The following is an 18,990-nucleotide window of genomic DNA, read 5'->3' as shown; positions in this document are numbered from 1 at the left end:
ATCTTCACTGTTAACCAATAACAACCTGTTCCTTCTTGCCCCTAGACTCTGGAAACCTCATTTTAATTTCTGTGACTATGAATTTGAGTCCTCTAGGAACCTCACATAAATAGAATTGCACACTATTTGTCCTTTTGTGACTGGCTTATTCACATATCAGAATGTCTTCAAGATTCATCCACATGGCAGCATGTATCAGAATTTCCTTTCTTTTTTATTCAATTATTTTATAGAGGCCATATTTGCTTATAAAATTTTGTAAACTTCAGGTGGCAATATTATATGTCAGTTTCTGTATAGACTGCATCATGCTGGCCACCAACAGTCTAGTTTTTATCTGTCATCCTACATACATGCCCCTTTACCCCTTGTGATCTCCACTCATCCACTTCTCTAGTAACCACTAATCTGTTCACATTATCCATGTGTTTATTTATCTTCCACGTATGAGTGAAATCATATGGTGTTTGTCTTTCTCTGTCTGGCTTATTTCCCTTAACCTAATACTCTCAAGGCCCCTCCATTGAGGTCCCGTTGGTGCAAATGGTACAATTTTGTCGTTTTATGGCTAAATAGTATTCTATTGTACACACATACAAGATCTTCTTTTCCATTCACCCATTGATGGGCACTTAGGTTACTTCTATGTCTTGGCTACTGTGAATAATGCTGTGATGAACATAAGCACGCATACATCCCTTTGAATTGTTGATTTCATGTTCTTTAGATAAATACCCAGTAGTGGCAGAGCTGGATCATATGGTATTTCTATTTTTACTTTTTTGAGAACTCTCCATGCTGCTTTCCATAGTGGCTACACCAGTTTGCATTCTCACCAGCAGTGTATGAGAGTTCCCTTTTCTCCACATCCTCTCCAATACTTGTCATTTCTTGTCTTGTTAATTTTAGCCATACTGATGGGTATGAGGTGATATCTCATTGTAGCTTTGATTTTCATTTCCCTAATAATTAGTGATATTGAACATCTTTTCATGTGCCTGTTCACCATCTGTCTAACTTCTTCGGAAAAATATCTGTTCATATCTTCTGCCCACTTTTTGATCTGGTTGTTTCTTTTTTTGTTGTTGAGTTATATGAGTTCTTTATATATTTTGGAAATTAACCCCTTGTCAGTGTATGATTTAACATTTTCTCCCAATTGGTGGATTGTCTTTTCCTTAAGGTTGAATAATGTCCCATTGTATGTGTATACCATAATTTATTTACCCATTCATCAGTCAATGGGAAGTTGGTTTGCTTCCACTTTTTGACTATTGTGAATAATGCTGCTATGAATATGGGTGTACAAATATCTGTTCAAGTCCCTGCCTCATTTATTTTGAGAATATATCCAGAAGTAGAATTATTATAACATACGTTATATGATAATTCTATTTTTAATTATTTGAGGACACATCCTACTGTGTCGATGGCAGCCACACATTTACGTTCACACCAACAGTTCACAAGGTTCCACTTTCTCTAAATCATTGCCAATACTTGTTAATATTTTTATAGCAAGTATCTTAATGCGTATCATTTGGTGTCTCATTGTGGTTTTGACTTGCATTTCCTTAATGATTAATGATGGTGAGCATCTTCTCAGGTGCTTTTTGGCCATTTGTATGTCTTCTCTAGAGAAAGACTATGCAAGTCCTTTGCCCATTTTTAATCATGTTTTTTTTGTGTCTGTTTTGGTTTCCAGTTGTGGGAGTTCATTGTGTTTTCAGGATATTAGTCCATTATCATCTTATTTTAAAGTGGTTGAGTTTTTCACTCTTTTCATTTTGTATTGTGATCACTTAATCTTATCTAAGGGATGATTACTCTCTCTCCAAGGTCATAGGAATACTTTCTTATATTGTTTTCAAAAACATAGTCATTTTATTTTTCACATTTAAGGCTTTGATGTTTTGGAATGTTTTTTGAGTATGGTGTAAGATAGAATCAAATTTTAGTTTTTCCAACATGGACACAATAATTTCAGCACTATTTACTGAATGGTACCATCCTTTACCTCAAAGTTACATTGTCATAAAGAAAGCATCCAGGGGCCTGGCCCATGTTCAAGTGGTTCAGTTCACATGCTCCGCTGCAGCAGCCAGGGGAATGCCAGTTTGAATCCTGGGTGCGGACATGGTACCACTCATCAGGCCATGTTGAGGTGGCGTCCCATATAGCACAAGCAGAGGCACTCACAACTGGAATATGCAACTATGTTCCTGGGGGCTTTGAAGAAAAGAAATAAAGAAGAAGATTGGCAACAGATGTTAGCGCAGGTGCTAATCTTTAAAAAAAAAAAAAAAAGGTATCCAATGCCATCTCTGTCCTAAAAAATCTTCATATAGATGAGGGTTTTACTGGTGATACTTTTCTATCTGTTATAGAACCATAACATTTTAGTTACTATTGCTCCATAATACATCTTGTAAGGCAAGTACTCCACTTTGTTCTTATTTTCCGTTAAGTCAAATATTCTTTCTCCACCACTCTTTCATATAAACTTCAAAGTCAGCTTCTCAAATACAATAAAGTCCCAGGATGTGCCTGAAATCTATACAACTATTTGAGGAAAACTGACATCTCTCTAATATTGCGTATATTTATCGAAAGTTTGAATATCATCTGCATTTTTTGTGTTCATTAGTGTCCTTCAATAAAATGTCATAGGTTTTTGCATAATGTGCTTTGAAATATTTTATTAGAACTTTTTACAGGTATTTATCTGATGATCTTGTTAAAGGTATCTCTTACAAATCACACATTCTAAATAAGTTTTTCTGTATAAAGTCATGCATTTGATGCTTGTATAGAATTTTGATTTCAGCAAATTTGTTACATTCTTTTGTTCTCTCTAACAAATCATCTATAGATTGTTTGGAATTCTCTATGTAGATGCTAATTGCATATATTAGTTATGACGTGTTTATTTCTTTTCAGCGACTCAAATCTACACTATGTTGTTTGAAATAGTGTCTTTTAGTATCTTCTATATTGTTCTTGATTTTAAAGAGAATGTTTTGAGTATTTGACCACTGCGTATTTCATTTACTGTAGATGATGTCTGAAATACTATTTTTTGAGTTAAGGTGGGTTCCTCCATTCTTGCTTCACTATCTTATCATGGAAGGATGTTGCAGTTTATTTAAATGCTTTTTCTCCATCTATTGAAAATGATGATATGTTTTAGTCTTACTCTGTAAATGTGTTAAATCATATTCAAGTTCTAATACACATATATTTATTCATTAATTCACTAAATATTAATTGAAAGCACACTATTATGAAGCCTTATTGTCAGTGCTGATGATAAGAGTGTGCGCAGATAAAAATCCTCATGAGAGGATCTTTCAAATGCCGCGGCATCTGGGCTACCCTTCATCTGCCTTTGTCAGTAGGCTTTTGTATAATTAGTCTGACACTTCTTGTCTTATCTCCACTTTACTATTCCCTCCATCATTCATTCTATATCAACCGTGCTGGCCTCCTGATATTCTGTATTTTCATTGTGGTGATTGTCTGTCTCAGGACTATTTTTCTTCCTATTTATATTTTGATTTTCAGATTCCATTTGGATGGGAAGGATTGTTTCTTTCTCTCTTTTCACCTATAGGTTCACTTTTTCTCATTTAGCAGGTTCACATGTGCCCTCAACAATCACCAATCAGTTCTCTAGTCCTAAATTTAGTTTCCTGACTCCTTCTGCTTGAGTATATTGTGAATATCACAGATCCGGTCACCATGCCAGCAGGTAACTTGGTTCAGTTCTTCCCTGGGGCTTTTCTGAAACTTTCAGCTGTTCAAGTTCACATTCAAAGGCTCAGGCAGTGTCCACAACTCTCCTGTTCAACCACATTTGTCAAATATTGAAATTCTGTTCTTGTCTTTGACTTCAAGCACATAATCTCTTCCAGGATATTTAACTTCCAGTGTGCTCATTAACAGGAGAGATTAATTTCTTCCTTACGGAAGTAATCCATAGAACCCTTGACTTTAGTCCACTCACTGGTTATGTTTGAGTTACTTGTGAGGAACATGGAAAGCCTTCTCTTGTTTTATGAGACCAGCTATGTCTTTTTGTATGTTTTCTATTTTAACGTGTTGAATTGAATGGGTGACATTCAAATGCCATCTTTTCTTATGTTTGTTTCTAATACTATATCAAGAAGTTTATTGACTAAAAAACAAAGTTAATGTAGGAAAAGTTAATATGTGGTAAAATAAATTGATAAATGCATTAACATATTAAATTCATTAATGACGTAAAGTTTGTGGTTAAATATTAACCTGGAGCACCATCTTCACCTATAAAATTATGGTTGAAATCTCACTCAGTCTACTGAGAGTATGGGTGAGCCAACATACTGTTGCCTTGGCAGTGCTGTTGTAATTTCTCATAACTCTATTAAAAATCAAGTGCCATAATTTCAATCCACAATCCCCTATTACTAAGGAAAAATGTACACTTAACGTATTGTGATGAAATTGGAAAAGGTGTTTATAAAATTACAAAGTCTGTCCATATTGATCACAGTCAGAATAGTTTACAGATCATGGATTAGAATCTGCTGTATAAATAAACATTTTATGTTTGTAATTTTTATGTCATAGTTTTTAAAATTTTTTATGTAATAGTTTATGATTTAATAAGTAATAATTTTTAATTTTTAAGAAGTAATAGTTTTTAATTTTTATCTAATAGTTTATTTAATTTATGTAATAGCTTATGAAGATTAAGGTTCAGGAACAGTGACTACTAGAATCGTCACTGTTTGCATTTTACAATAGCTTAGCTCTATTTATAAATATATTTTTATACCAATATAGAACGTATACTTTCACACTCAAAGTTAGAATCCATTTTCCTGATATCATTAATTAGGTAGGGATCCCATTGATTGCACCAAAAAATGAAGACTGATATCCAATTAGAGAAGGTGGTGTGTGTGTGCAAGGTATGTGAAATGAAGTGAGCAGAAACAGGTGGAGAGAGCTGGATGGCATATACCTGGCCTTGCAGAAACATGGAATCAGCCATCTTGAATTCTTCCCTTCTACAGTCTTGGTCTTAAGGGATTTATACTGTCCTGGGATCTGAATAACAATGAAAGTGTGTCTAATGAGGAACTTCGCATGTTGAACCACCAGGGAGGCATAGACTGCGAAGAGCCTCTCCGTGACCACCTCATTCAACAGCCCCACTCAGTCAGGAAGCAAAGCCTGAGCCACTTCCCTGAGATGATCCTTCTTGCCTACAAGCCTGGGGCTTCATTCAGTCCTTCAGCCTTTCTCAAAGACAGATTCTCTGTCTCTATCATTCAACACCCAGGGAAGATGCCAAGTATCATCCCACAATGAAGCCAGCCAGGTAACCTAAAATCTCTTAGACAATGTTTTGGGCATGAGGGCAGGTGTTGCGACAGTTTCATCCCTGCACAGCTGTGAAAAGAATCCGTTCCTAAGACGTTCAATACTAAATCCTCCATGGGATTCCTGCCTGTATGTCATCATCTTGACATGTTCATTTGTACCTTTGCAACAATACTCATTCAGCTCTCATTATGCTTGTCTTCTCCTCTCTATATGTAATAGGAAGAACCATTTAGCATTTGAGCTTAAATTCTCCCCTTCACAAACATGACTGTTATAAAATTCTCTGACATTAACTTGCATTTTTTTGGTGGTGAAGGGGAGAGATGTTAGTCAGCTTCACCCTATCTTCCCATTACCTTCCCATCCATCTTTGTACAGAATGCCTTTTGTGTTCTCTTTGTTGCCTGGGTGTGAGGATTCTGGAGAAGGAAGTGTAGACCCAAACAGACAGAGCAGACTACTTCCTTTGTCTACTTGTTCATCGTTATAAAACTATTGATTATTTTAAATTATAAGGACAGCATGGATGTAATAATAATTTTAAAATACCACCATCTACCTCTTTCCAGAATTAGCAAATATTGGCATTCTGCTATAGCAACTTCAGGCTTTTTTCTTTTGTAAAGTAGCAAAATAGTATATGTACGGAAGGCTCCCTTTTTATATTCACCTTCATTCGCTTCATGCACCAATGTGATGGCTTCAAACCACAGGCATGGTTTCATATTGTGTATATATCCATAAATACATATATATAGAGAGAGTGTATGTGTATGTGTGAATGTGTGTGTGTGTATATATATGTATAAAACATTATAATGTCTCTCAGCTAGGAAATATAGAAGTAAATCATGATGCGACAATAGAGTGAAGCACTCTATGGTACTTAAAACGAATGAAGGAAATTGAATACATTAACAAAAATATAAGTGTGAAAACCAATTGTAAAATGACATGCACAGTTTTATTATGCTTATATATGCCTTTTTAAAAAGAAGGAGCAATGCAATGTTTTTAGAAGAATAATATAAATATAAAAAACATGCAGGTGGATAATGTGGATCAAGTTAGTGTAGAGCTTCCCTCAGGTAAGGAAAGATTCAAAATTGTACAAATACCTGATGTGAGGGCTTCAAATATGTCTATTATTTATGGCAATGAAAATACCTAAAGAATGATGGCGAAGAGCATGAACTTGATAATGTTAATGGATGGGTGACCGGTCATTTATTATAATTCTCTACACTTTTTTGTGCTTCAGTAATCCATAATAAATATAAACACCAATGTAGCTTTAAAAACATTTAAGCACTTCTCATGCTGTAGACTTTATATCAAACAATTTTTTCTCTTTTTTTCATTGTTTATATTGATTCCTAGATCTAATTTATTATGTAACTCATTTTAACTGCTTTATGTCTATGTCAAATGAATATTGATATCATTGATACTGCCTTCCTTCCCCCTCTACATGATCAAGATTACCAGAGGAAAATTCAGCACATAAACCTATCCCTGAAATTTGTGCTTATTATACAAGGGGAGCTCTCTTTCTTTATTCTTTCCTCAACTTGCCCCACCAAGACCAGTTACATGACAGGTACTATTGTTTGTGGGGAAAAAACTCACAATAGAAAATATCAATATGAGGTTCCTATATGCTGAGCAACATGCTGACTGTTTTAACTCTATTCATTTCTGACCATTGCAACAAGCCCACCAAGTTTTCTGGTAGTTCGCAATATACGAACAAGAATACTGGGATTTCCACACACTTAAAGAGTTTCCCCATTCACAAAGCAAGTGCTCGAGGCTGGATTAAATTCAGAGAGTCTGAAGCTGAGTATTAACTAAATGATTGATCCTCTGATAGCCACTTCTGTATTCCTCAAAAGAGAGAGGACCATGACTGCACAGGAATGTGCCCGTTAGGATACCCAGTGCTAGAGTTATCTCACAAGTGTTTGTCTTCTAAGAAACATCAAATTGTTAATTTTATGTGTCTTTTTTATGATCCAATGCATTTCATCCTTGCTCCCATTCAGCTTGGATTTTTATTTGTTCCCTTGTATTTGATCATTTGTCACTTACTACCTTAGGGGAAGACATCCCTAAAGATGAGACAGACTTTGTAATTGTATTATTATATTTCTGACTGTTTGAAGATGTGGAATGATTCTAAAGGAATGAAGTCATATCTTATTACTTTCATTCTCAAGACTTGCCCAATGTGGTAGACAATAATTGCTCAATGATGTTGGGGTTAATTATGTGAGTAGAGGGAAGAGGAGGAGAGAAAGAAGAAGGATGTAAGGAGAAACATCAGAGAAAAGATTTGAATATTCACTTGGGTTCACAATATAGATGAACATTTTTCTAGAGCAGCAGTTCTCAAACACTGGTGTATGTCAGGATCATCTGGAGACCTTGTTGAAGCAGGCTGTTGGTCATTACTTCTGGAGCTTTTATCCTCAGTGAATCTGGAGTGGGGTCCAAGAATTGGCATTTCTAAGATGTTCCCAGGGACTGCTGCTGCTGCTGGTCCAGAGACCACATATTTTATTTTCTTGTCACACAGCATTTTTCATCAGATTCAAAACCAACATGGAAACCAGAAACCAAACAGATGTTTCAGAATTGCTTCTCCTGGTGTTGACAGATGATCCAGAACTGCAGCCTCTCATCTTCTGCATGTTCCTGTCCATGTACCTGATCACGATCCTGGGAAATCTGCTCATCTTTCTGGCTGTTAGTTCTGACTCCCACCTCCACACCCCTATGTACTTCTTTCTCTCCATTCTGTCCTTTACTGATATCTGTTTAAGCACAATCACAATCCCAAAAATGCTTGTGAATATCCAGCACAGAATCAGCACATCACCTATACAGCTGCCTCCTCCACGTCTGTTTTGTTCTGGTTTTTGCTTGTTTTGAAAATTGTCTGCTTGCAATAATGGCCTACGACCACTATGTGGCCATTTGTCACCCAGTGATGTACACAGTCATCATGAACCCCTGCTACTGTGGACTGCTGATTCTATTCTCCTTGTTCATTAGCATCAGGGATGCCTTGCTCCACAGTCTTATGGCTTTGCAGCTGTCCTTCTGCACTGACTTGGAAATCCCACACTTCTCCTGTGAACTTGCTCATGTCATCAAGCTCACCTGTTCTGATTCCTTCATCAGTATCTTCCTGGCTAATTTTATGGGTAGTATACTGAGTGGAATTTCTCTCTCTGGGATCATTTTTTCTTATATTCAAATCATCTCTTCTCTTTTGCAAATGCCAACAGTTTGCAGAAAATATAAAGCCTTTTCCACCTGTGGATCTCATCTCTTAGTTGTCATCTTTTTCTACGGTACAGGATTAGGGGTGTACATTAGTTCTGCAGTTACTGCCTTTCCAGGAAGACTGCAGTGGCTTCAGTGTTGTACACTTTCGTTCCTCAAATGGTGAATCACTTTATCCATAGCCTGAGGAACAGGGACATAAAGGGAGCTTTGGGAAAAATAATCAGTAAGGTAACTTTTCTCTAATAATTTTGTCATCATATTTGGATCAGGTTTCTGGAATGAGTCAAGGTGAAAGGTGTTCTGTGTCTGAGAATACCTAGCTTTTATCAGCAAGGTCTACATCATGACTAAACAGCATGATGGCTAAGTACATTTAAACTTGGGCTTGAATTCTGATTTTGCTCTTTATCAAACTCTGGGATGTTTGACAAGTGATTGCAACTGTCTAAACTCAGTTTTTTTGGGTCATGTTTCACAGAAGGAGAACCTGAGCCCTGGGATCATGTTATAGTGATTTTGGAGGATGGCATTATCAGAACCACTTTGGAGAAGGGATTTCGGCAAGCAAAGGATTTAAGCAGGGCCATGGTTATTGGGAGAGACAGTTTCCACATTATCTAATGGTTAGGACCATGTGAATTTTACCCTAGCCTTAAGATTCTTGTGAGGCAAGAGAGCTGACTTTTGTGAACCCAACACACTAATTACTAAGAGTTGTCTTTATTTAAGTGTACCTCTCTGGAGAAATATCAGAATTCACCATACATAGTTTCATCATCTATAACATTGACATAATTGAATTGCCTTAGTGGTTTGAGATGATTTTGATGTGTTTGCTTGAGGCTAAAAAAGTTATGGATATTAACAACCAAATAAAATCCTGCCTCGTATATTCTCAAACAGGAAACAGTTACTTTTCATTCTATGAACTTCAGAGGTAAGGATTGCATGAGTATAAGAGAGTAGGGATGCATTCTATGCTCCTTGAGGATAGCTTCACCCTTATTATGAGAATGACAGTCTTCCACATATTATGGGCCATTTTCTTTTCCTCTCCTGTGAAATATCTATGTGTGGTATTTCTATCGAGCCACCTGTTTCTTCTTATTAGTTTGTAACAGTTGTTTACTTAATTGAGATAATCTTTTGTTAGTTATATGCAATGAAAATTTCTTCAATATTTTTATAGCTTCTTTTGCAAATTATTTATAATGTTTTTTGGATGAACATACATGCTTAATTTTATTCTAGTTGAATTTGTCAGTATTTTCTTTAGTGGTTCATTCTCAATAGGCATTGTTTCTGTATCCCATACTTACCTCAAAATAAAGGATTTGTATTTTTGGCTTTTACATTTGAGGCATGATCTCACCTGGAGTTTAATTTTTACTTTGCTGTGAGATAGGAAGTCAAATTCATTTTATGTCCCTGTACCTTTTTATTTGTTTATCCAATCATTGTAATCCGACTTCTGCAAAAAATAAACTGTCCATTATGTGTTGCTTTTTGTTTGGGCTCTTCCTTCTAATCAACAAGTTTATTGTATGTATCCTTGTCGTAATAATTGTGTCATAACAATCAGCTAAGAGAAAACTTGTTGTTATAACTAACAAGCCCAAAGTCTTATGGTTATGTCCTCAAATCACATTGAATCAGAGGTTGAATCAAAGTCACATTGAATCACTGCTACTTTGATAATCTGTAATTTACTGCAACAGTATTGATAACCATGAACCATAATTGTATTCCTTGGTCGATAATGTGGAATAAAAGTACATTTAAGCTATTAATATTGAATTAGGAAAAGTCGATAGTGAAATTCTATAAAGAGAACAAATTTCTGTTACACTTGAGTATGCAGAATATACTACAAACTGCTAAATATAATATGCACAAGCAGAACCAACATTCAGTGAGCCATACAAAGAATTTGCCCTTGGTGTTTGCATTTTTAGGGTACGTTCCCTATATTAGCACATGTACTTATAAGATAGTGTATCTACCCATGTAAGGAAACTACATTTTTCAGTTTAAATGTGGTATTAGTCTTCCTGATCTCATTGTTAGGACATGGTTGTATTTAAATATAACTTTTAGAAAGATGAGAATCTAATAACAGAAGGAAGATGTATTTAGGTGTGTAGGTGACTTGAAAGGGATTTCAGCCAAGAAAGATGTAGAGAAAGATGGCATGCATTTGATCTCTCAGGGTGAATCAACCAAAGTAAAGAACTTCTTCTCTGAGCTTTGCTCCTCAAGAATTTCTGCTGCCCTGTGATCACATGAGAATAAAAAGGTTTGATTAATGAAAGGCTTTAGATATTGAACGCCCAAGGAACATAGAGACTGCAAATAGTTTGTCTGTGGCCACCATACTCAACAGCCATGGACATGTCATTATGCAAGCCACATGACCCTAGTACCAGGGACCATAATTGCTGTCTGGGAGCCCAAGGCTTCCCTGTCTTCCTGTGCTCCCTTAGTTCAAAGCTTCCATTGTTCTGTTTCACATTCAGGGAAGAATGGAATGCCATTCCTTGCTATTGGCACCTGGGTAATCCGACGTCTCCTAATTTATGTTTTGCAAACAGAGACAGGTCTTTGTTTACCAGTACATCTAGGGGCAGTTTAAGGAGAGTCCATCACGAAGATGAGCAGAACTAAGCAGTTGCTGAGGGTCCTGCCTAATAGTTCATCATCCTCTCCTGAACTTGTCTGTTTGTACCTTTGCAGCAGTACTCAGGCATCTCTCATTCTAATAATCTCCTACATTTATCCTAAAGTCCAGAAAACTTTCCATGCTGAAGAACAATCTACTTTTGCTCAATTTTGAAAACAAAATGCTTTACAATTCTCTAACATTTTCTTTAATTTCTTTGGCAAGAGGGAGAGGTTTGTGACCAGCTTCTCCTTTCTTTTCCATTCCTGGCTAAGGATTCCACTTTCTAGAAGAGATATCTTGCTTTGCCCCTGTTTCTTGGTTATGACTATTTTGAGAGAGAGGAGATGAAGAATAAAGAAGATCCCATAACTACACTCCAGTCTATCTGTTTCTCTTTAGTAATCTATAAAATATTTTCAAAGGCAAAAAAATAGAAAAATAGATAAGGTGCCTATGTATCTATGCATCTAGATTTAGTAAATGTTGATATTTGCTGTCAGAGTTCTTTTCTTAAAGTAAGAAAATAACATGAATAAATATAGCCTTCATCCAAGATGTCAAGATGGTGGTGTAGGCAGACTCTGAACTCACCTTCTCCCAAGAAAACAACCAAGTTGCAACTCTTTTTGGAACAATTTCCCTGAAAGAGAGCTTAAAACTGGATAAAAAGAACCCCCACAGCAAGGGGTAGTCCTGACGGAGGAACAAGAGGCAGAAATTCCTGTCTGGAGAGAAAAAAAAAAAGCCACCTTCACAAGCTTCATGGTCAGCCAGACAGGAACCATCCTAAGGTACACAGCCTTCTCTAGGGGAGCAGGGGACCTGAGCAGGGGAGTGTTGCTGCTATAAGCATACTTTGAGCTCAGCAAATGAGTTGAGTCTCATAATGTCTGGCTTTGCTGGCTGTTAACTACAACGGAGAATGTCTTTAGAAAAGCTATCAGACATACGCAGAAAAAAAGCCAGCTCTTAAAGGGACCATGCACAAATTCACCCATTTTGGAAAGCAACTTAAAATCACCAGAAAGAAAGATTCACAGTCCTTTCTTAAAAAGAGACTAACTTCATAGGCTCTGGGTGAATCCTGGTGAGAAATGAGAACTCTCTAGGGACTGAGAGATGGGCAGCAGCCATTATTGTGACCTAGTACAGGCATGCTGACACAGACACTGGCGGACACCATTGGAGTTGTTAACTTGGCCTGTTAGCCCACAGCCTTCCATGGAAACTAGAGTGCTAATTTGATCCAGCTCAGCCAGAGCAGGCAGGCAATCTGTCCTAGGGATTGGCCCCACCCAAGGGCAAGCCCTTGGGCAACTTTTTGGCCTGCATAGGCTGGGTGCCTGGATCTTCTGCAGGTAGGTGAGTGGGTTTGCCTCTGTGTGGCAGTTCATGCATGATGAGTGGGTGGAGAGTGTGGGGCCTCTGCAATGGGGTGTCTGGGTCTGCTCAAGGCAGTCAGTAAGTGTGCACAGGCCAGGACTGTGTTGATGGTGGGTGTGGACCTGTGGGCTGAGAGGCTTATCAGTAGCAGAAGACCTGTGCTTCCCAAACAGCCACATAGGGAATCAGCCCCACATTCAAAAGCATGAAACAATTGGGTGGTCCCATGCCTGGGGCCAGCCCTACTTAGCTGCAATCCTGAGAGAGCTGACAACAGCCTCACAGCCTGGAGGTCTATAGCAATCTTAAGCCCCTGAGCCTAGCAACCAGGCACACTGGGGGCCTACTCACTTAACAGAAAAACTGCAACAGAAATGTTCTATTAGACCTTGCATAAAACTTTGCAAAGCTATAAGCCAACAAATTGGATAATCCAGAAGAAATGGATAAATTCCTAGAAGCATTCAACCTTCAAAAACTGAATCAAGAAGAAATAGGTAACTTGAGTAGACCAATCGCCAGTAAGGAGATCAAAACAGTAATCAAAAGCCACCCAAGTAGTAAAAGTCCAAGACCAGATGGCTTCCCTGGTGAATTCTACCAGGCATTCAAAGAAGACTTAATACCTATCCTTCTCAAATTCTTCCAAAAAGTTGAAGAGGAAAGGAGTCTTCCTAACTCATTCTACAAAGTCAACATTACCCTGATACCAAAAGCAGACAAGGACATTAAAAAAAAAAGAATATTACAGGCCAATGACACTAATGAATGTTCATGCTAAAATCCTCAACAATACTAGCAAATCAAAGGCAACAATACAATACAAATATCACACACCATGATCAAGTGGGATTTATTCCAAGGATGCAGGGATGAGTCAATATCTACAAATCAATCAAGGTGATACATCGTACTAACAAAACAAAGAACAAAAATCACTTGATCATCTCAAAAGATGCAGAGAAAGCATTTGACAAGACACAACACCCATTTATGGTAAAATCTCTGAATAAAATGGGTATAGAAGGAAAGTACCTCAACATAAGAAAGGCCATGTAGCACAAATGCACAGCTAATATTCTCAAGGAGAAAAACTGAAAGTTATCCTTCTAAGAACAGGAATGAGACAAGAATGCCCACTGTCACCACTCATTTAATACACTATTGGAAGCCTTAGCCAGAGCAATGAGGCAAGAAAAATAAATAAAAGGGATGCAAATTGGAAAGGAAGAAGTAAAACTATGACTCTTTGCAGATGACATGATTTTATATATAGAAAACCCTAAATAATCCACTAAAAAGCTTTTAGAAATGGGGCTGGTGCAGTAGCACAGTGGTTAAATTTGGACATTCTACTTAGGCAGCCCAGGGTTCACTGGTTAAGATCTCAGGTGCAGACCTATGCACCACTTGTCAAGCCATGCTGTGGAAGGCGTCCCACATATAAAGTAGAGGAAGATGGGCATGGATGTTAGCTCAGGGATAGTCTTCCTCAGCAAAAAGAGGAGGATTAGCAGCAGATATTAGCTCAGTGCAAATCTTCCTCAAAATAAAAAAACTTTTAGAAATAATAAGTGAGTACTGTCAAGTTGCAAGACACAAAATCAACATAAAAAAGTCAATAGTGTTTCTATACACGAACAATGAAGTAGCAGAAAGAGAAATTAAGAATGCAATCCCATTTACAATTGCAACAAAAAGAATCAAATATCTAGGAATAAATCTAACCAAAGAAGTGAAAGATCTGTACAGTGAAAACTATAAAACATTGTTGAAAGAAATTGAAGAAGACACAAAGAAATGGAAAGATATTCTGCACGCTTGGAAGAATTGGAAGAATTAACATAGCGTAAATGTCCATACTCCCTAAAGCGATCTACAGAGTCAGTGCAATCTCTATCAAAGTTCCAACAACATTTTTCACAGAAATAGAACAAGGAATCCTAAAATTTATATGGAACAACAAAAGACCTCAAATAACCAAAGGAATTCTGAGAACAAAGAACAAAGCTCGAGGTATCACACTCCCTGATTTCAATATATACTATAAAGCTATAGTAACAAAAACACCATGATGCTGGCACAAAAACAGACACACAGATCAGTGGAACAGAATCAAGAGTCCAGAAATAAACCCACATATCTATGGACAGCTAATTTTCAAGGGAGCCAAGAATATACATTGGAGAAATGAAAGACTCTTTGATAAATGATGTTGGGAAAACTGGACAGCCACATGCAAAAGAATGAAAGTAGCCCATTATCTTCCACCATACGCAAAAATTAACTCAAAATGGATTAAAGATAAGTGCGCGTTCAGAGGCTGCCCTTCCCACACCACCAGGGCCTCACCTCCCCACGTGTAGAGATCCAGAAGCTGCCAAGCAAAGAGTAACAGGCACGTAAATAAGTACCCTGAGTCTGGCTTGGCAGTCACCATGGAAGAGGTGGTCAATAAATGGAAATGAATGCCACAACTCAACAACAGTGAATCCAGGGCTATCTATTTTCATCGGAGACTAGCACAGAGCTATGTAGCCAATGCTTCAATTGTTTTGGAGGTACATTCCTCAAACAGAACTGTTGAGTCAACAGAGGCACACCCAGGGCTGGGAGACACTGCAAACTGCCCTCCAAAATAGCATGCACTTGCCCCTTATCAACAGGGCACAGGACAACTCACTGCACACCCTCAGCATTGGCATCAGTGATTTTTTTACTGCCCTTACCGTACATTTCATACTTCCTTATAAAGAATCTGACTCTATTTTCAAGGACACAAAAGTGACCTAACCACCTAGTTTTCTGTTTTAACCAGATTTTAATTAGGTGGCAAGACATTTCTCTGTTAGAATAAATAAATCCTAAGTGGTTTAAAAAAATGGATTAAAGATTTGAATGTAAGACATGGAACCATGAAACTTCTAAAAGAAAACGTAGGAAGTACACTCTTCAACATTGTCTTAGCAGCATATTTTCAAGTACTATGTCTGACAGGGCAAGGGAAACAATAGCAAAAATAAACAAATGAACTACATCAAACTAAAAATCTTATGCACAGCAAAGGAAAGCATCAACAAGATGAAAAGACAGCCTAACAAGTAGGAGAAGATATTTGCAAGCCGTATATCTGACAAAGGATTAATATCCAAAATATACAAAGAACTCATTTATCTCAACAACAGAAAAACTAACAACTCAATTAAAGAAACGTGAAAAAGATCTTCCAAAGAAGATATACAGATGGCCAACAGGCACATGAAAAGATATTCAACATCATTAACTATCAGGGAAATGCAAATCAAAACTACAATGAGATATCACCGCATTCCCATCAGAATGACTATAATTAACAAGACAGGAAACAATAAGTGTTGGAGAGGAAAATGAGACAAGGGAACACTCATAGACTGCTGGTAGGAGTGCAAATTGGTGCAGCCACTATGGAAAACAGTATGGAAATTGACTATGGCCATTAATATATGTGCACTATATAATGTATATGCCTATGGTGATGAGACTCCCTTTCCCCCCAATTACTTGAAGATTAAAGCATCTTTCTCATGAGGTGATAAGTAGCACATTCCTCTCTCCAAAAAACAACAATTTAAGATGCAGTACTTGCATGGAGATTTGGGAAAAAAATACTGAAGAAAGAAAGCAACAATTTGTTAGTGTGTCTTCAGCAGAATCCTAAAATGAGAAAAATTCCATCTGCCAACACACAAGTCCAAGCTACTTGACAGGAGAGTTGTTTTAGTAGTAGGAGAAGAAAGAACATTGTCAAATCAGCCTTAAGAAAAGAAAAGGAAAATGAGCAAAGTATATCAGGATACTTCAAATGATTCTGTAGTTCTGGAGTTTAAAAAAATTAATCTCTTATGGGGCTGCCCGGTGGTACAGCAGTTAAGCGCACACATTCCACTTCAGCAGCCCGGGGTCGCGGGTTCGGATCCCGAGTGTGGACATGGCACCGCTTGGCACTGCTTGGCAAGCCATGCTATGGTAGGCGTCCCACATATAAAGTGGTGGAAGGTGGGCACGGATGTCAGCTCAGAGCCAGTGTTCCTCAGAAAAAAGAGGCAGATTGGCGGCCAATGTTAGCTCAGGGCTAATATTCCTCAAAAAGAAAAAAATTAATCTCAATCTCTAATGGTTTGTCAGGGACCTGAAAACCTAGTAAGTATGAAGTAGTTGTTATTTAAGATGATAATGACAACTGATGAGAAAATGAGAACTTACTTTTACAATTTTCTTGCCCCTACCACACAAAGGCAGTGTGAAATAAACACATGTACACTCTCTTCTGTTTAGCTACCAGTCACATTTTTATTGAAAGTTTATAGAAAAAGACATTAGAGTATTTTAAATTTTAAATTAACTGAAATCGTAATTAGTTCCCATGAATAAGTTATTACTTCTAGATTTATTTTTCCTTTTCTTTACTTCCTCCCTAGCTAGCCCAATGGGACACATCCTATCCTTTATTTCTGAGTTTCCATGGCATATTATAGAAATAATTAATCCCTCGATATTCAGTTGCTTGATCCTACTCCTTCTATGTTTTGACAAATCTGTCTCAATTGTATAATTAACAGATAAGGTCAGAAAAATAAATATTGAAAATCAATCATGACTTCAGATCCTCTTGCTTTTTTCTCTTGGTACCCTGTGAAAGCCTGAGTGCCTTGAGCACTAGCTCTTACAAGAATCCCTAGCTTATGAGCCAGGATACTCTCCTACTTCTTGTGTTAAGATAAGATATCTGAGAATATAGTCATTGATTACCCAAAACAGGCAAGTTAATTGGCTATGTTCAGGGTGTATCATTACATTTGCCCGTTATTCTTATGAACCAATGGTTTAGAAAAAAATCTACAAGAGTGTGAAGAACTAATTAATATCCTAATATTTAGAGCTGAATAGCCCTGGGCCAACTTTGCTTCACCGATAAGAATTTCTGGGCCCTGATCATGGAATCATCACAGCATCATAAATCATTTGGGGTAAGATATCTGACTCAGACACATCTAAGTTGAATCCAGGCTCCAGCAATTGCTTTGTGAATAAATAAATTGTAATGACTGTGCAAGAAGCATTCTACTATACTCATGTGTATAATAGGAATCATCACAAAGCCTTATGAGAATGTTACAAGGATGAGAAATGAATAAACAAAGTTAAAATAAATAATCTAAGGGCACCCACACAAATAATGAAAATCCAAGAGAGAAAAGTAGTTTGACTAACAAGATATCTATAGTATGAGAAATTTAATTAAGGTTTTCAACTACATATGTAATATGAATTTTCATTTTTGATGATGAAACATTTAAATTATCAGATATTGTACTAAAAACAATAATGTCTGAGAATCTGCCACTCAGCTTCAACAAATTCAAATATATTGTTATCTTGCATTAAGTTTTTATAAACAAAATAATACATGTATATTTTAAGGTCCTCCGTCCTCTCAACTTTATTTTCCACATTCTTGAGCATTTTTCACTCCCCAGAGGGAACCACTACACTGAATTTGATATATATTATTTCCCTGTTTTTCAATCCATTTAGTGTGAAACGGATGCAGTTCAGGACACGCTACTCCAAAATATAGACACTTAGCATATTGAATATTTTATGCTGAAGGAATTTGAGAAAACAGCAGAGACAAGAAGACTGCTCTGACTTTCTCCAGTTCTTTACCCCTAAAATGGATCACAAAACCTTAATGCAATCCCTCCTTATACCCAGAGGAAAGGAGCGTCATTATCTCTGGAGATAAATGGACATTGAGAAGAATTCTAACAAACAAAACTTGCTATTTCCTCCAGTTTATACTACATGTGCTTCACACTGTCTTATCTATCATATTTATACACAACTGCCTACTCTTCATCAAACCTAGCATAAAAATACTCTGTTCTAGCGGTTTCTTCAGGTTTTCAGTTCCTTATGAAGGGTCCCATGTCACATAAAACTTATGTTAAATAAATGTGCATGCTTTTCTCCTGTTAATCTGTGTTAGTCAGTTTAATTTTCAGACCCAGCCAGGGACCCTATGAGGGTCAAGGAAAACTTTTTCCTCATCTACAATGCTATCCATAAACAATGTTATTGTTCTGTGTTTTAATTCTTTATATAATGTAAATGTCATTTTGAAACTGATGTTCAAAACAATACATTTTGTGATTTACCACTCCTGGATCATTTCACTCTGGTTCATTAAATTTAACTATGTTACATATTGCACTGTCTTATGGCATAACAATTTTATT

At 37.0% G+C, this 18,990-nt stretch overlaps 1 pseudogene; it reads left to right on the top strand.

Moving 5' to 3' along the window:
- The first annotated feature begins 7,977 nt into the window (after nucleotides 1-7,977).
- On the top strand, nucleotides 7,978-8,910 carry LOC103566561 (olfactory receptor 7G2-like; annotated as a pseudogene).
- The last annotated feature ends 10,080 nt before the right edge of the window (nucleotides 8,911-18,990 follow it).

The sequence above is a fragment of the Equus przewalskii genome, chromosome 6 (genome assembly GCF_037783145.1).
Source record: "Equus przewalskii isolate Varuska chromosome 6, EquPr2, whole genome shotgun sequence".
NCBI classification, from domain to species: Eukaryota; Metazoa; Chordata; class Mammalia; order Perissodactyla; family Equidae; genus Equus; species Equus przewalskii.
This window is presented reverse-complemented; position numbering and strand designations above follow the sequence as displayed.